Genomic DNA, 16,948 nt, shown 5'->3' on the forward strand with positions numbered 1-16,948 from the left:
TGTGCGGAAGTGTGAATATCCCGTATTGGGCCTCTGCTGCATCTGTGTCCACTGTCCATAATAGTACGATATTGTCCGCTTTGGGCCAAGCCCTCACGGATTTACTCTTGGGCTCCTTCCCAAGAGGCCCAACACGGGATATTCACGCTTCCGCACAACAAGTGGTATCAGAGCCCAAGGTTTGACTTGGGCTAGACACGAGGATTCATCAGCAGGCCCAAGACTTGAAGTTGTACACTGTAAGGCATGGAACTCCTAGCTCGGGATGAGTCCTTGAGCAAGCCCGGTCCAGGGTTAAATGGATGAAAGGCGTCATAGGTCTCGTGGGACAAAGACCATTTGTGTACTAGAACTGTTGATCAGGTGGACCCTTATCAGATTGGGTTCCACAGGTTTGGTGGGTCCTTTCCAGGTTGGATGCCAGAGACCGTTTGTGTTCTAGGACTTCTGAAGTGGCGGACCCGGTCCAGGGTATATTGGATGCAGAGGATGTTCGATATGCATGTGTAGCAAAAATTCCCAAGAAGGGCACAAGGACATGCTAGTTCAGGAGCATGTGAGGGCACTCACTTGACCAGGCGGTGACATGTGGTGCAAGACATGGCTCGTGGTAGCATGGTGTGTCGGCTAAGGGGAGGTTATCAAGACTTGTGATGTTTCGGGTGTCTAGAGTTGGGGCTGTAAAGTGGGGGAGTTCTCCATGGAGGTCAAGGTCCGAGTCAAGATGATGGTCCTTGGTTTGAGGGGAGGATTGTTAGGGTGCAAACCCTTGTCCCACATCGGTAGAATAAAGATGGAAGATCATCTTTATAAGTGTCCAGAAAATATAATAGCAGAGGCCCAACACGGGATATTCACGCTTCCGCACAACAGGACTCTTGTCGCCTTAGCTGCTATTCATAACCTTCTTATACATCAGATGGATGTTAAAACTGCTTTTTTGAATGGTGAACTAAGGGAAGAGATCTATATGTCTCAACCTGAAGGTTTTGTGATTGAGGGTCAAGAGAGTAAAGTGTGTAAACTGAATATGTCACTCTATGGACTGAAACAAGCACCTAAACAGTGGTATGAGAAATTTAACAACACTTTGATAAGTAATGGCTATGTGGTTAACAATTCTGATTCATGTGTTTATTAAAAAATGATGGGATTTGATTGTGTAATTATATGCCTATATGTTGATGACATGTTAATACTTGGTAATAATTTGGAGGTGATAATTAGAACCAAAGAATTTTTGTCATCACAATTTGAGATGAAGGACTTAGGAGAAGCTGATGTTATCCTAGGAGTTAAGGTCATCCGAAACCCCAATGGAATCTGTCTAAGTCAATCTCATTATGTTGAAAAAGTGTTGAGAAAGTTTAACTGTTTTAATGATGTGCCTGCTAGAACACCCTATGACCCTAGTATACCATTGTGTAAAAACTTGGGCAAGAGTGTTTCCCAAGAAGAGTATGCTAAAATCCTAGGTAGTGTGATGTTTTTAATGAACTGTACTCGACCAGATATTGCTTATGCGGTTAGTAGACTGAGTCGTTATACACATAACCCTAGTAATGAACACTGGAATGCTCTTCGTCGTTTACTAAAATACCTAAAAGGAACAGTTGACTTATGTTTGCATTATGGTAAATTTCCTGCTGTGTTAGAAGGATATTGTGATGCGAACTGGGTTGCAGGTAACGATGAGATTTGTTCTACTAGTGGTTATGTCTTTACCATGGGTGGAGGTTCTATATCGTGGAAGTCCTCTAAAAAGACTTGTATCGCACGCTCTACCATGGAATCCGAGTTCATAGCTCTTGAGTTGGCAGGACAAGAGGCTGAATGGTTGAAAAACCTTCTAGCTGATATACCAGTGTGGGGCGGACGGCTAACACCGGTCTCCCTGCATTGTGACTCGCAGGCTGCTATTGGTGTTGCAAAGAATAGTGTCTACAATTAAAAAAAGAGACATATTCGAATAAGGCACGCTGCAGTTAGACAACTCCAAGACAATGGAGTGATTGCTTTGGACTATGTGAAGTCCGAAAACAATCTTGCTGATCCCTTTACTAAAGGGCTGGCTAGGAGACTAGTCGTTGATACGTCGAGGGGAATGGGGCTTAAGTCCTTAGGTCAAGAGTGAGACTTGACTAGGTCTAAAGCTTCTATTCCTATGGCGTTGTATGATTCTTAGCCTTTATGGTGGTGCTTTTGAGACGCACTTGATGGATCATACACCAGGTTGGACTTAAGTCCTTAATGACTCATGTGAGAAGTGCTACTGAGAAGCACTTGAGTCACCTACGTAGGTGTAACGATCATTAGACTATGTGAAGTCTTCTGAACACATCTATTAGTACCGAGGTAAACGCATAGCTCTATAAGAGCGCGTTGCACTTTCGCGGAACGATCTTAATCTGAAGGTATGATATGTGTTGTGGGGGGTATCGACCGAAGATCAGCTAGGAATTCAAATCGCAAGATATTCTCTCGCTGTAAGTAAGTTGTTTCCTCATTTCACTAGTGTCAATTCAAATCGAAAGATATTGATACCTAAGTATCCAATCCTTCCTTTACCCAGAAATTTCTTTTCTTTGCTTTTCTTCGCCATCTGTGGGGGATTGTTGGAATTGATGGCTGGTAAAGCCACTTGGTTTTTTCCAAGTTTCTATTTCTTTGTCCCACATCGGTGGGTGAAGAAGAGTTTGGTCTCTTTATATTAACTAGTGTACTTCACTAGTTAATTGTGTGGACCAAGGAGGCTTTTGTTGGGAGTATTGGGCCAGTGGGTTTGGGTCCAAACACACACACGTGCGCGCGCCGACCCGGCCCGGCTTGAGCTCGGGTTTGGGTTTGGGTAGAGCACCTGCGGTACGGGCCAAAGGCCCCTTTTTACCTTTTTGCTCTTGTGTGTTTATGGGCTTGTTTTTGTGTTAACAGTCAGTCAACATGACTGTTAGTGGGAGAGAGTCTTACTCCCTTTTTCGTGGTTTGTCGCCTGCGGTTTAGGAACACGTTTTTGTTCCTCTACCTGCTCTTATTTCCTATAAATAGAGCAACATGAACACACTACAAAATACACAAAATCATTCACTCTCCTCTCTTCTTTCTCCTCTTCTCCTCTTATAATTCTGGGTAATGATAATTATTTTCGTTCCAAGTCTCACAGTTCCGAGTGGGCGAAACTGAGTGGAGACTGGAGACTGTAGTGTTATCCTTGGGGAACTACTGGCACTAGCTGATCGCCACCACGGTCGTACCGGAATATAGTTTTCAAGGCAGTGACTCCCTTACCACGGCACTACGAATCAGGTTATATCTCTTCTGTTTTTCCTTACTTTTCATTGTTACTGCATCGTTTACTCCAACAAATACTATCACAATTCGCAAGTACACCCTCACTTGGCCATGACTTTAATTAGCGTTCTTCCGCTATAAAATGATGTGTCTAACAGCGTTAATAAGGACAGCACCATATCCTTTTACTTCTGCATTGAAAATGTATAGCGAACCAACATTAACTACATCCATGAACAAGTAAGGTTGTGATCGTAATAGAAAAGTAACATTGGTGTATTTATGAGTTGGTGTTGAGAGCCTCTACTCACTCATTCTAACCTAGTCAACTAAGCGATCAGGAACTTTATGGTGTGTTTGGATAGCAAATGTACACTACTACAAATACAGGCAACCACAACGGCCCTTTAACAACGCTTATTCACGAAAATCATCAAAACACGTTGTAGAATTTATTCCGCGAATTTTACCAAACTTAATGACAACGGTTATGTGTTGTTAACCGTTGTTATTGGTTTTAACAACGGGTCATACTTAAACAACCGTTGTTAATGAAAAAACTAATAACAACGGTTAAATTTTAACCGTTGTTAATGGTTTGGCGCCAAATTAGTGAAAAGTAATCACAACGGTTATATTAGAACCCGTTTTTAATACGTTTTAACAACGGTTGTAGACTCAATAACCGTTGTTATTAATATTATGAAAATCTTAAGAACAACATATTGCTTTATTCTGCTATACGCTACAAACACAAACACAAGCTAATCATCGCTACTATATCATCCTCCATTCCTCCCCGATCGTCTCTCTGTCTTCATCTCCGTCCTTTGTTGTCACGTCTTCTCTCCCTCATCGCGCGTGTTTATCAATCAGGTATATATATGTTTCTTAGCAACGCTTATTATAACTAGATATAGGATTTTTTGGGTTATTATCTAATTTGTTGATAATTTAGCTTAATTGCTTTCCTGAATTTCGTTTATTTGTTTGCCTATTATTGTATTTTCTGAATTAGTTGCCTATTATTACGAATGTAGAATAATGACTCGAACTTGGATGATTGATGCAAATATGAGTGACCTCACCTACAAGGATGGTTTAGCTGAATTTTATGAATTCGTTTCGAACAATTTGAAAGGTTCTTCTAGTATTGCATGTCCTTGTGAAAGATGTGGTAATATTAGCTATATGGCTTTTCCGGACGTTAAAATACACCTAGAAAAGTGGAGATTTAGTCGATCCTATACACTTTGGATTTTTCATGGGGTATCATTAGAGGAAGAGAATAACTCTGAAGAAGATGATGTTGAGGTACACGAAAGGCTAAGCGATGATCCCGAGTTTGCCGAGTTTTTGAGTTGGAAGAGTTGGAAGTAGAGAAGTTGAATGTTGGGTCTATAGATAATGAAGAGAATGATGATGAGTCCATTGCTTTTGAAGATGTAGGTGATGACACTAGTAATTGGGATGACCTTAACAACATGTATGAGAAGTTGTGTGAGTCTGAAGCACCTCTTTATCCTGGTTGTAAGTTCACAAAAATGTCTGCTGTGGTGAAGTTGTATAATATCAAGGGGGCAAATGGGGTGAGTGACACGTGTTTCACTAGTTTTTTAGCCTTGATAAAGGAGTTGCTTCCTGATGGTAATGTTCTACCTGTTAAGACATATGAGGCGAAAAAACTAATAAGAGGAGTGGGTATGAAATATGAGAAAATACATGCATGTCCAAATGATTGCATATTGTATCGGAAATTATATCAAAACTTAACCAATTGCCCTAAATGTTTGGAGTGGCGTTATAAGGATAAGGAAGGGATCCCGGCTAAGGTGTTGTGGTATTTTCCATTGATACCAAGAGTCATAAGGATTTATGCGAATCCCGATGATGCAAAAATGTTAACTTGGCATGAAACAGGAAGAATAAATGATGGAAAGCTAAGACACCCGGCAGATGGTAAGAAATGGAAATCGTTCGACGCTAAGTATCCCGAGTTCGGCAATGAACCTAGAAACTTACGTCTAGCGCTGTCCACTGATGGAATGAACCCACACGGAAACATGAGTAGCCAACATAGTACTTGGCCAGTAGTGTTGGCTATTTATAACTTACCTCCATATGTGTGCATGAAAAGAAAGTATTTGATGTTGTCGTTGTTAATTTCCGGCCCTAAACAACCTGGAAATGATATAGATGTATATTTGGAACCTCTTCTAGATGATTTGCGATTGTTGTGGGATAGAAGTATTTGATGCATATAAGAACGAAACTTTCAATTTGAGAGCGATGTTATTGTGTACAATAACTGACTATCCGGCTTATGGCGACCTTTCTGGGCACACAGTTCATGGGAAAGAGGCTTGTCCATTGTGTGGGGAGGATATCGAGTCTGAATACTTGAAGTCTTCTCGTAAGTATGTGTATATGGGAAATATGAGGTTCTTGTCTCATGACCATTGTTATCGCAAGATGCAGAAAGCATTCAATGGAAGACAAGAACTTCGTCAACCTCCTAGAATTTTGGGTGGGCATGAAGTTTATCAGAAAGTAAAGCATATTGAGATAGATTATGGGAAGAAGAGCGGCTCTAAATTGTCTACTCGTGGGTATAAGAAAAGATCCATATTTTTTGATAAACTTCCATATTGGCTCGACTGGAGGTCGGCATTGCCTCGATTTCATGCACATTGAGAAAAATGTCTGTGATAATATTATCAATACCCTTCTGAATGTTCCTGGTAAAACAAAGGATAACGCCGCAGCTAGGGAAGATATGAAAATGATGGGTATTAGGCTAGAGTTGGCACCACAGAAGAGAGGTAATCGTACATTTTTACCGCCAGCAGCTTTTACCCTTTCACGGAATGAGAGAAAAGAGTTCTGTGCATGCTTGAATGGAATTAAAGTGCCACATGGTTATTCGTCGAACATCAAAAGCCTAGTGTCGATGCAAGACCTAAAACTCACCGGGTTAAAGTCACATGATTGTCACACTTTGATGCAACAATTACTACCTGTGGCTATTCGTTCCATTTTACCTGAAAAGGTAAGATATGCTATAACTAGATTCTGTCTCTTCTTCCAGTCCATATGCGAGAAAGTCATCGATCCCGATGACGCGGATTCATTGCGGGACCTCGTTGTAACCTCTCTTTGTCGGTTGGAAATGTATTTTCCACCCTCTTTCTTCACTATCATGATTCATCTGACCATTCACTTGGTTAGGGAGATTTTGTACCTTGGGCCCGTGTACTTGAGATACCAGTATCCTTTCGAAAGATTGATGAAAGTCTACAAGGACTATACATCTAATCGGTATCGTCCAGGAAGGTTGTATTCTTTGAACGCGCTATTTTAGACGAAGCTCTTTCATATTGTTACGCTCATCTCTCCCCGAAGGAGTTGATTGGCGTTCCTAAGAATCGTCATAGTGACTGGATGACCGGAAAAGGTATTAGGGGCCGGGTTGAAAAAATTGTGACACGTGAAATGTTGCATTTAGCACACATGTATGTGCTAAACAACGAAGATGAGGTGCAACCTTATATTCAACAACACAAAGATGAGCTCAAATACGATCACCAAAACAAGACCGAGAAGTGGATTGCGAACGAGCATACGAAGACGTTTCCAGTGTGGTTTAGGAATATTGTCTTACGATTGTCTTGATCAAACTGGTGATGACATCTCTCATAGGTTACTACGTCTTGGTTTAGGTCCAAATGTCCACCTTTTACAACAGTTTTGCCATTAATGGATATACTTTTTACACCCGCGAGCAAGATGAGGTGAGCACAATGCAAAATAGTGGTGTGAGTTCTGAATTTGAGGCAATGCACTTTGCTACTTCAAAAGATAAAAAGCCTATTTGGGGAAAATGCCTTTATTATGGTGTTATTCAAGAAATATTGGTACTAGATTACATTGATTTCACAATGCCTTTGTTTCGATGTAATTGGGTTGATAACAACATCCATTGTGTCCGAAAGGATAAGATGGGATTTACGTTGGTCAATCTGGGTAAGGTTGGCAATAATAAGGATGATCCTTTCATAATGGCATCCCAAGCTAAACAAGTGTTCTATGTCACCGATCCTATGGATAAGAAGTGGTGTTGTCTTTTGTCTATAAGGAAAAGAAGGAGTAGTCCATCCGATAATGATGATGATGATCGGGATGTCGTTTTTGAGGGAATGGATCGGTCTACCACTGTATCTTATTTCGACGATGTTGACACCGATCATGAGGACACTGAAAGCATCTATATGCGTGATGACCATGGTGAAGGTATTTGGGTTAACGAAGAAACTATGACATCCAAGAAACGTCCCCGATCCCGAGATAGTTCATCGGGACACAAGTATGCATGCATGCTAGTGTAAGTTGTCTTATTTTCTTGATCTTATTATTAGATGTGGATCTTTGGTGTTGAAATTTTTGAATAATGTTGCGGTATGTATTGTTACTGAGTTTGGATCAGTAATGGAATTCTGATAATTTTTAAAAAAAAGAGGTTCAACAATAACAACGGTTATATTTAAATTACCCGTTGTTAATACTTTTAACAACGGGTGTAGTACCTCTACCCGTTGTCAATTATTTTTTTTGACATATTTCATTTTGGCGCAAATTTGGTGAAAATATATTACAACGGGTATATTTTACCCGTTGTAATAAACTTTTGACAACGGTTTACTTTTATTGACCCGTTGTTATTAACATATAACAACGGTTCTTCGTTGAGCACCCGTTGTTAATAGTTTGTCTTAATAAAAAACTAATATAGAAACCCATCCAAAGATGCCATACACAAACACACACAACATTATTACTCCAACCGTTGGTATCCTGTGTTAATTCTTCTCTCTTCCTCGCTTTTTACATTTCTCGTCGCCGCCGCCGCTTGATTTCAAGCCCGATTCCGTTGCCTTCCCTTATCATCTGCTCGTTCTCTTTATCATCATCATCAACAGGTATGTTCACTTTAATTTTGTGTTTCGTCATTAGGGTTTTAAGACGATCATCTTGTTTCTTTTTCATGCATCTGTTTGTTTTTCGTTTTCTTTGTTATCTTTATCATCCCGCATCATCTACTTTACTCCTCTTATCAGGGTTTAGGATTTTAGAAGCTCAATCTGTTGTTTTAAATTTTCATTCCTATTAGGGTTTAGGGTTTTAGATAATACTCTGCATGTACGTTGTTAAGTTGTTCATTTCATATATCATTCATATTTGGGTTTTAGGATTATCATGGGTGAAAAACGTAAAAGAAGTCAAAAGAATAATGAGCCTGGTGATAATAAGCCTGGTGAGAGGGGTGCTACGAAGTGCAAGAGAGTCCTTGACTATAGCCGCTAAACAACCGTTCGAAATAACATGGAGTGAGATGGGTTTCCCTCTTTGGTCCAAATGCGGGTCTTTTCTCCAGTTGGATTGGTGCTTGCACAAGACAGTTTGTGCCTATCCATTTAGATGATGTTAGAACTTTGAATCCAAAATTGGCGGAGTTATACTTGGCTCGTGTAAAGGAAGGCTTTATTATACCCGATAAAAGCCATGATGAGTATTTAATGCATAAGGCCGCGGATGTCCACACAAGTGGAAGTGTGGCGTTGCTAGGGATTGGTTGTATGTGGACAAGGCAACGGGGAGATGCGTAAGAGCCCACCGGAAAACAAGTGTCCCACCATCAAGCAGGAAGAATGGGATCTTTTCAAAAAAATGAGAACTACTGAGAAGTTTCAGGTTAAATATCCTCGCCTTTTAACGATTTACCTATCATTTTTTAATTAATGAGTCCTTTATATAATCTTTTTATTATCTCATCTACTTGCGCTTTTATATAATTATTTGAAGGCCGTTAGCAAAAGAAATCGTGCTAACATTTCATGCAAGAAGGGGAAATTCTATGGTTCTCGAGGCGGATTCTGAGAAAGATAGAAGAGGACCTCGTAAGTAGCATGCATTATTGCCCTGTGAGACTTTATTTTTTAATCACACTTGGACTTGCATTGATACACATTTACGTGTATAAATGTTACCATGTTAATGTGTAGGTGGCAAAGGGAGTGAAAGAGGTGGATCGGCATGTAACTTATAAACATGGGCACACGCCTAAAGGATCCCCTCGTCGCATGACAAATACGATGAGGAAGTTTTGGCCAACATAGTAAGCATTATTTTATTAAGACGAGTTCATTACTAACTTTATTATTTTAGTCACAAATATAATTTGAAGTTTATTTAATATATTATAGGATAACGTATTGAAAGAGGTAGAAGAAGGGAAATTCACTCCCAGTGGTCGTAATGACATTCTTGCTAGAGCGATCGGCCGACCGAACATCCAGGTCGTTTGAGGGGCGTCCCGTTACAGGTTGGAGTAACGAAATATTATGGGAAAACGCCGAGATAAAGAAGAAAAGGAAGACTAAGTCCGAGAACGCCTGACATGGTAACATTTATTCTATTATTTACATTTAAGTTCAATTCACATGTTATTGTTGGGATAAAAATTGTTGACACATTACATTCTTGGCAAGCGGCTTGATTAATGGCATCCGTACTACTAAAGTGAATCTTTGAGGTAAGCTTTCGAGAAGAAGAAGTGAAGATGATGGAGGATGTCATTTCTAAAGGGGGTAATAATAAGGTACAACAGATTGGTGAAGAGGCCGCTACTACCTTGGCAATACATGAGAAGGAAGTATCGGTCAACGAGATTGAGAAAGATCGGTACCTAATAATGCTTTCAAGTTGTAACAACTAAAGCCGATCGGTACCTAATACTTCCTTATTTTTTTTTTTTTTTTTTTTTTTGGGTAAGATCAGGGGGTGTGTTCACCGCCAACTTCCGACATGGTGCCATTGAATTGGTTAATTTTATTAGGTAAATAATGGGTCTGAAAAGGAGATGCAACTTGATGAGAAGACGGTGATGGAAAACAAAGATACATCCCCTTCAAGTCGGTTCCTGTTTTCGAGTAAGGTATGCATGAAGTGTTTAATTAGTTAAATTTTTATGAATCTTTGAAGTTTGTGCAAAAATCGGCCTGAGACAGAAAGCGTTTTTGCAAAATCTTTTGAATTTTGAAGCGTTTTTGCAAAGATATAATAATGTATGTGTATATTCTTCAGGCCGTAAACAAGAGGCCGGTTATTCTTGCTGACCCTAATAGAATCGAAAAGCCACCCGTGCGTGTTGGCCGGGTCTCGTAGAAAACAAATCTGCAGCAATGAAATCGTAGTTCATGGCGAAAAACTTTTGCCGAATCATAGAATAGTAGAGATAACTACGGTCAATCCAGGCCATGAAAAATTTCCACCGCTGTCCCGATTCGTGACGACATTACCATTCGGGAGATGCGCTTGGAAGTTTCATCCAATGGCCTCGATACTCACATCTACTTGGCGAAGATATCTCGCCGCCTCCTCCCGAGCAAGCGGAAAGCGAGTTGGGGTTAGAAGAAATACCTTTATATATATATATGTGTTACATTTTTAATTGTTGAATGTTTTTATATGTTAAATTTATATGTTATTTTTTTTTTGTAGGGAACAAAAAAGGCGGCTTTGGCGGATAAGCCTAAGTCTACAGACATGCCAACGACCTCGACTTCACAACAACTTGATGAGGTATGTATTTAATTAACTTCTCCATTTTTTAAAAAATTAACCTCGCCCCTTTATTTATATTTTGTCTGTATTTATAAAAAGCATGGTAATTTTGTGTAGGGGACAAAAAGACTGATAAGCCTAAGTCCCCGGTCTTACTGCTACTACTACCTCATCATTGAAAGAGCGGGTTGACGAGGTATTTAATTAAGTACGCTTTTATTTTTATTACTCCAACTAGGATATGTTACCTTTGGATTTTTTATTATTTTAATTATCTATACTACATGTGTAGGCTGGTGGTAGTAGCACCACATCAAAGACTCATTCTTTCCCGGTCGTGAAAGTTAGGAGTATAAACTCCACACAATATAAAGGGAAGGATTACATGCAAAAAGTAAGAACGGGGACGATGATGAGACTGTATGAGGAGGTTGGCCATCGCATAGCCTCCGAGCAAGCGATAATTATTCCGCTCGAGGAGGATATTCTAGGGAAATTTGAGCGCCAAGCGCTTATATCATGGGATCGCTAGCCGTATATGGAATTTGGACTAGACCAGATTGATATAGCACACATATTTGTTTGGATGAAGTAACTTTATTAATAAATAATTTCATAGTCTAATATTCTGACTACTAGGTAGATAGTGTTTTAAATACCGGAATTAATATCGTAATAATGTAGGATATTGCAATTGAGAGTGATCCCCGAGAAGAATATTCCATCTGATCAATACGGATTCCTGTGCCCCTGTGTTTTATCTTTATTTATTCCGGATTTCTCGTTCGAACAACGGGTAGATTATATTGCTCAGCAATTGACGACAATCAAGAAGCTGATTTTTGGCGCTTATAATGAAAAAGGGTAATAAACAAATTAATATTACGTTTCCCCCTACAATTGCATTTTCATAACTAATATATGTACTTGTTAATAATGATGATGTCTCTTGATGTAGGACTCATTGGGTGCTAGCAGCCATCATGCCGACAAAGAAAAAGTTTTACGGTTGGACTCTTTACATCATCAACCAAGCGAGACTTTTAAGCACTTGATTAAAATGTAAGTTTATAATACTGATTTATTTATAATAACATTTTCAATTTTTATTTATAGAAAAAAGCTCGTTCATATTTTTGCCCCTAAAAAAATTAGTTTCTGCCTCCTTTTTTATTTTTTAAAAAAAGGGCCTTTAAGAAGAAAAGAGCAAACGAGGAGGATCAACCCACGAACGATTCTGATGTTGGCCCTGATTTTATTACGATAACAGGGGTACGTGCTCAAATACAATAACATTAAGTGCAAAATCTGTGTTTAATACTAATACAATACCTAAAGTTCAAGATTCTGATGTGAGCCTTCTCTCGTCTGTTTTTTTTATGTAATAATAGGCCCCTACTTGACCGGATAGCATACAATGTGGATACTACGCTTGTCGGTTCATGTTGGAGATTATTAGGCGAAGATATCTCGTTATTCTAGAAAGGGTTAGTAATAATTTAAACATGTGTTTATTACTTTTTTTTAAATTAGAGCTAATGTTGTCTTGCAATTGCTGCTATATATACCATGATGTTGCTAATGTTGTCTTGCTTGCTGCTATATATACCATAATGTATTCTCTTTGTTTTTTCCGCAGTATGTAATCAACCAGTCACAACAGATTGAGCAATACTCAAGTATAGATATAGACGAGGTAAGAGACATGTGGGGCAACTACGTCTTAGAATATATATAGATAGAAATGCATGATACTATACTCGAGTTTAGATCGACTTATTAGTAATTTTTTGTTGAAGTTAGGGAATGATTAATTAGTTCATGTAAATTCAACTCCTTGTATATATATATATATATATATATATATATATATATATATATATATATATATATATATATATATATATATATATATATGATCTTCTTTGTTGTGGTTGAATTGAATCTATTGAGTTCGATGAACCCGGCTATGATTTATCTTTGATCTTTGGTATATGGTCTTTTTGATATATGCGAGGTTTTGAATGGCATGAAACAAATTTAATTTTTGAACATTAGGTGTACGTAATAAAAACGGTTACTAAAAAAAAAACGTTGTGAATACCTTTAACAACGGTTAATAAAACTAACACCGTTGTGAATGAAATTTACAAATACCCGCGCATAATATTCAACAACAGGTTTTAATCAAAGAACCGTTGTTAAAAGTATTCTCAATTTTGGAGGTAAAATTACAACAACGGGTATTAAACAAAGAACCGTTGTTACTAACAATTTCAACAACGGGTATGTAACATAAACCCGTTGTCAAAAGACTTCACAATTTTGGAGGGAAAGTTACAACAACGGTTATACATACGACAACCGTTGTTATATAATTCCCTCCAAAATTTTGAAACACTTTCCACAACGGAGAGCATCCAATAACAACGGCTTTTAACCGTTGTGAATAATTTAGACAACGGTTCCACTAAATAAGCAAACCGTTGTAAATACCTTCTACAACGGCCGCTTTAACAACGTCCGCTTTTTTATTTTACAACGGTTTTTACCCGTTGTTATAGGCTGTATCTGTAGTAGTGGTAGAGGGAAAGGGAGGAGAGGGGGAAGGAGGGAAGAGAAAGAGAGGGAAGGGAAGGGGAGGGGAAATGGAGTGTGAGTGTTTGGATACATTTTCCTTCTAAATCTTGCCTATTGTGGAAAGATTTTGATTAGGTTTTGAGGAAGAAAAACAGATCCTTCCAAATCTCTCCCCCTCCATTTCCCTCCACCCTCATTCAGTCATATTGTTATTTAAACAAGGAATTTTAAATCCCATATTCTCCCTTCTTTTCTTTTATCTCCAAATCTCTCAATCCAAACACACACTTAAAGACTAAAATTAATGCTTAAGAAGCTAAAACACCATTTCGTAATATACATTAGAATCTCTTAAAACTTTACGTGATAAATTATTCTATTGGTTTGAATCCTAAAAAAAAAGTCAATTGTTATATGTTGGCATGTTGCACATTGCAAATTAAAGTACTCTAGTCGACCATAACACTACTAGCAGGCTAACATACACCACTATTATTCTCACAATCTTCCTCATGCATAGCCTCTAGATAAGTATTCCTCCAAAGTTGCAATCTAGAGAGGGTGGAACTATGGCATAGAATTAGAGTTGGCATAAAGGGCCGCGGGCCGGTGGGCGGCACGGCGCACGGCACGGCACGGCCCGACCCAACGAGAAAATTGAGGAAGCACGAGCACGGCACGACTGGGCTTGAGACGGGCTCCGGCGCGATTTTTTTCAGAAATCCGTGCCTAGGCACGGCACGGCCCAGGCACGGTGGAGCCCGGCACGCACCAGGCACGACGGGCTTGGCACGGCCCGACACGAAGAGTGGCCCGTTGATTATTATTTATTAAACAAAAAGTACATTAATATTTAATAAAATATATATTTAAAACATTAATCATCATTTATTAAACAAAAAGTACATTCATATTTAATAAAATATATATTTAAACCATTAATCATCATTTATTAAATAAAAAGTATTAAAAATATATCAATTATATAACGATTTTTTATAAATAAAAAAAATATTAAGGCACATGGGCCGACACACGGACAAGGCACGAAAAGCCCATGGGCCAGGCACGGCCCGAGCACGAAAATGGTCGTGCCTTGAGCGGGCCGCGGCGTAGGTTTGGATCAGTGGGCCTGGCACGGCACGGCCCGAGGAGCCCAATATCCGTGCCTGGGCCGGGCCAATTTTGGGGGAAGGCACGACGGGCCAGCACGCGGGCCGGCCCAACACGGCCCATTGCCTACTCTACATAGAATATACTTAGCTTCCAAATATCATTTCAAAGTCAATGGACAATGGCCCAAGGTAGGCATAGAATATTGCCCACATTTTTTGGGACCCAATATTATATATACCCTTAATCCAAAATAAATAAGAATATATGCTTAGTAAAAAAAAGTTCGGTGATCTTCCAAGTTTAGTAGGATCCTTAGAACAAATTTATTAAATTATGAGATTTATTTATATAAAAAGTATCTCATACCGACAGTTAGAACTATCTCTTTGATAGAATGGCGAATAGAAAATTTGATTTTTCATCTCTAAAAGTCAATAATCGAAACTCTGATAGCTATTTTATAGATGAGCTAGTCCTGAGCCATCTCCTTAGTGGCGATTTTGATTCAACAAATAGTAAACGATGAAATGCTTTAAAAACTTATACCACCTAACTTTGTGACATTAGTAAGAAGGAACATTTTTTCGATAATACCTAATATATTGTTGGGTTCATCAATAAATATTGGAATATTAGTCTCTAAACGATATTTTTGATAAAAATGATTCTTGATTCTTCTAAAGTTTGAACCCTTGTCATAATCAAAATTTATCAACTTATGCACTAATTTGTTTTCCCTCATTGAAAAATGGGCCTCTATCTTTATGCAAGGCTCATCATGCATGCATGCATGCCCAGAATAGAATCAAAGGCTACCCGATCGAATAAATTGGACTGATGGACCAATATGAGAAAATGACTGGGTCAGCGAAGAGATGCCTAATTCTTATCTTTCAAAATTAAAGTTACTAGTAAATCTTTTGATAAGTCTAAGGCTGTTCACTCAGTGGTCCGGATTAAAGACTAGACCGGATCGGATCATTTGGTCCGAATTAGACCGGACCGAATTTTGTTTGGTCCGGTCCACGGTCCACCTATTTGCTTTACTATGGTCTTCGGTCCGGTCCTGGACCAACCCGAATAGACCGCGGACCGGACCATGGACCGAAGTTATATAATAAAAGAATTTTTAAATTTGTAATATTATTGATTTTATTTTCTACTTTGTTTACACGTATTATAAGATGTGTAATTATGTAGTTAAATCTCATAAGAAAATAATGTTGTTTATTTTGATCATTACGAACTTCTCGAGTTCTAGTTTTATATGCTAAAACATGTCAATGACAATAATATTTGGTTCACTTTGGTCCGGTCCGGTCCGGTCCACGTGTTTTTATGGTCCAGACCGGACCGGACCAATATTAATATGGTCCGGTCCTCGGTTCACCTCTTAACCCTTATTTGGTCTTCGGTCCAGAGTGTTTGGTCCGGTCCGGTCCGGTCTCAGACCAATGAACACCCCTAGATAAGTCTCTCTTATAACAGATATATTCATCATAAGTTTGTGATGAGTTAAGTATCACCCATACATATAGTGATACAGGTAGATAAGACAAAAATTAGAGTGTCTAGGGAGTCGCAATTGACTTATCTTTATCTTTCACATGTGGGTTTTATTTGACCCGTCACAAACTTGTGACGGATATTGCCCATCACAATTGAGAATTTGTGTAAATCTTTTCCTCTAAAAGTATTGGTCATATGTAGAGTATTTAAGACCGTGTTTTTTTCGGCTGATAGGATCTGAACTTAGCAGAAGTGAATGAAACTGAAGTAAGAGTCAATTTGTGAACAGATAAGCTGAACTGAACTGAATTGAACTAAATAGAACTAAGTTGAACTGAAATGAGTTGAAATTAAAATTAAAAAGAACGTGACTGTCTAATTATTGTTAATATGTTTTAGTCTAATATCGGATTCAATTACTCACTTCCTTAGTATTGTATTCCGTCTGCCTCAGTAACTTGTTAACCATTTAGTGAGCTTATGTAATGAATACATCTATAAAACCTTATTAAAAGGCCAAGCTAAAATGGCAATTAAAAGCCACGTAGACAATGTCACATTGGATTACAAAATGCCACATTGCACTCTTAAAAGTCCACGTCATCACCTGAACACAAATCAAAGCCCTAAGTCATTTCTTATCTTTTACGTTGATTACAATCAATTAAAACTTTGTAGCACTTGAAAATGAAGCATGTGAAAGGCCAAGAGACTAAGCAATTATGCACTTGTAATGTGCAATTTATCTCTACAATTTAATTGTTATAATAATTATAATATTTAAAATACATGAATACTCTACAATAAATGAGTCATTACTTTTATAAATTCTTTA

The sequence above is a fragment of the Silene latifolia genome, chromosome 1 (assembly GCF_048544455.1).
Source record: "Silene latifolia isolate original U9 population chromosome 1, ASM4854445v1, whole genome shotgun sequence".
Lineage (NCBI taxonomy): Eukaryota > Viridiplantae > Streptophyta > Magnoliopsida > Caryophyllales > Caryophyllaceae > Silene > Silene latifolia.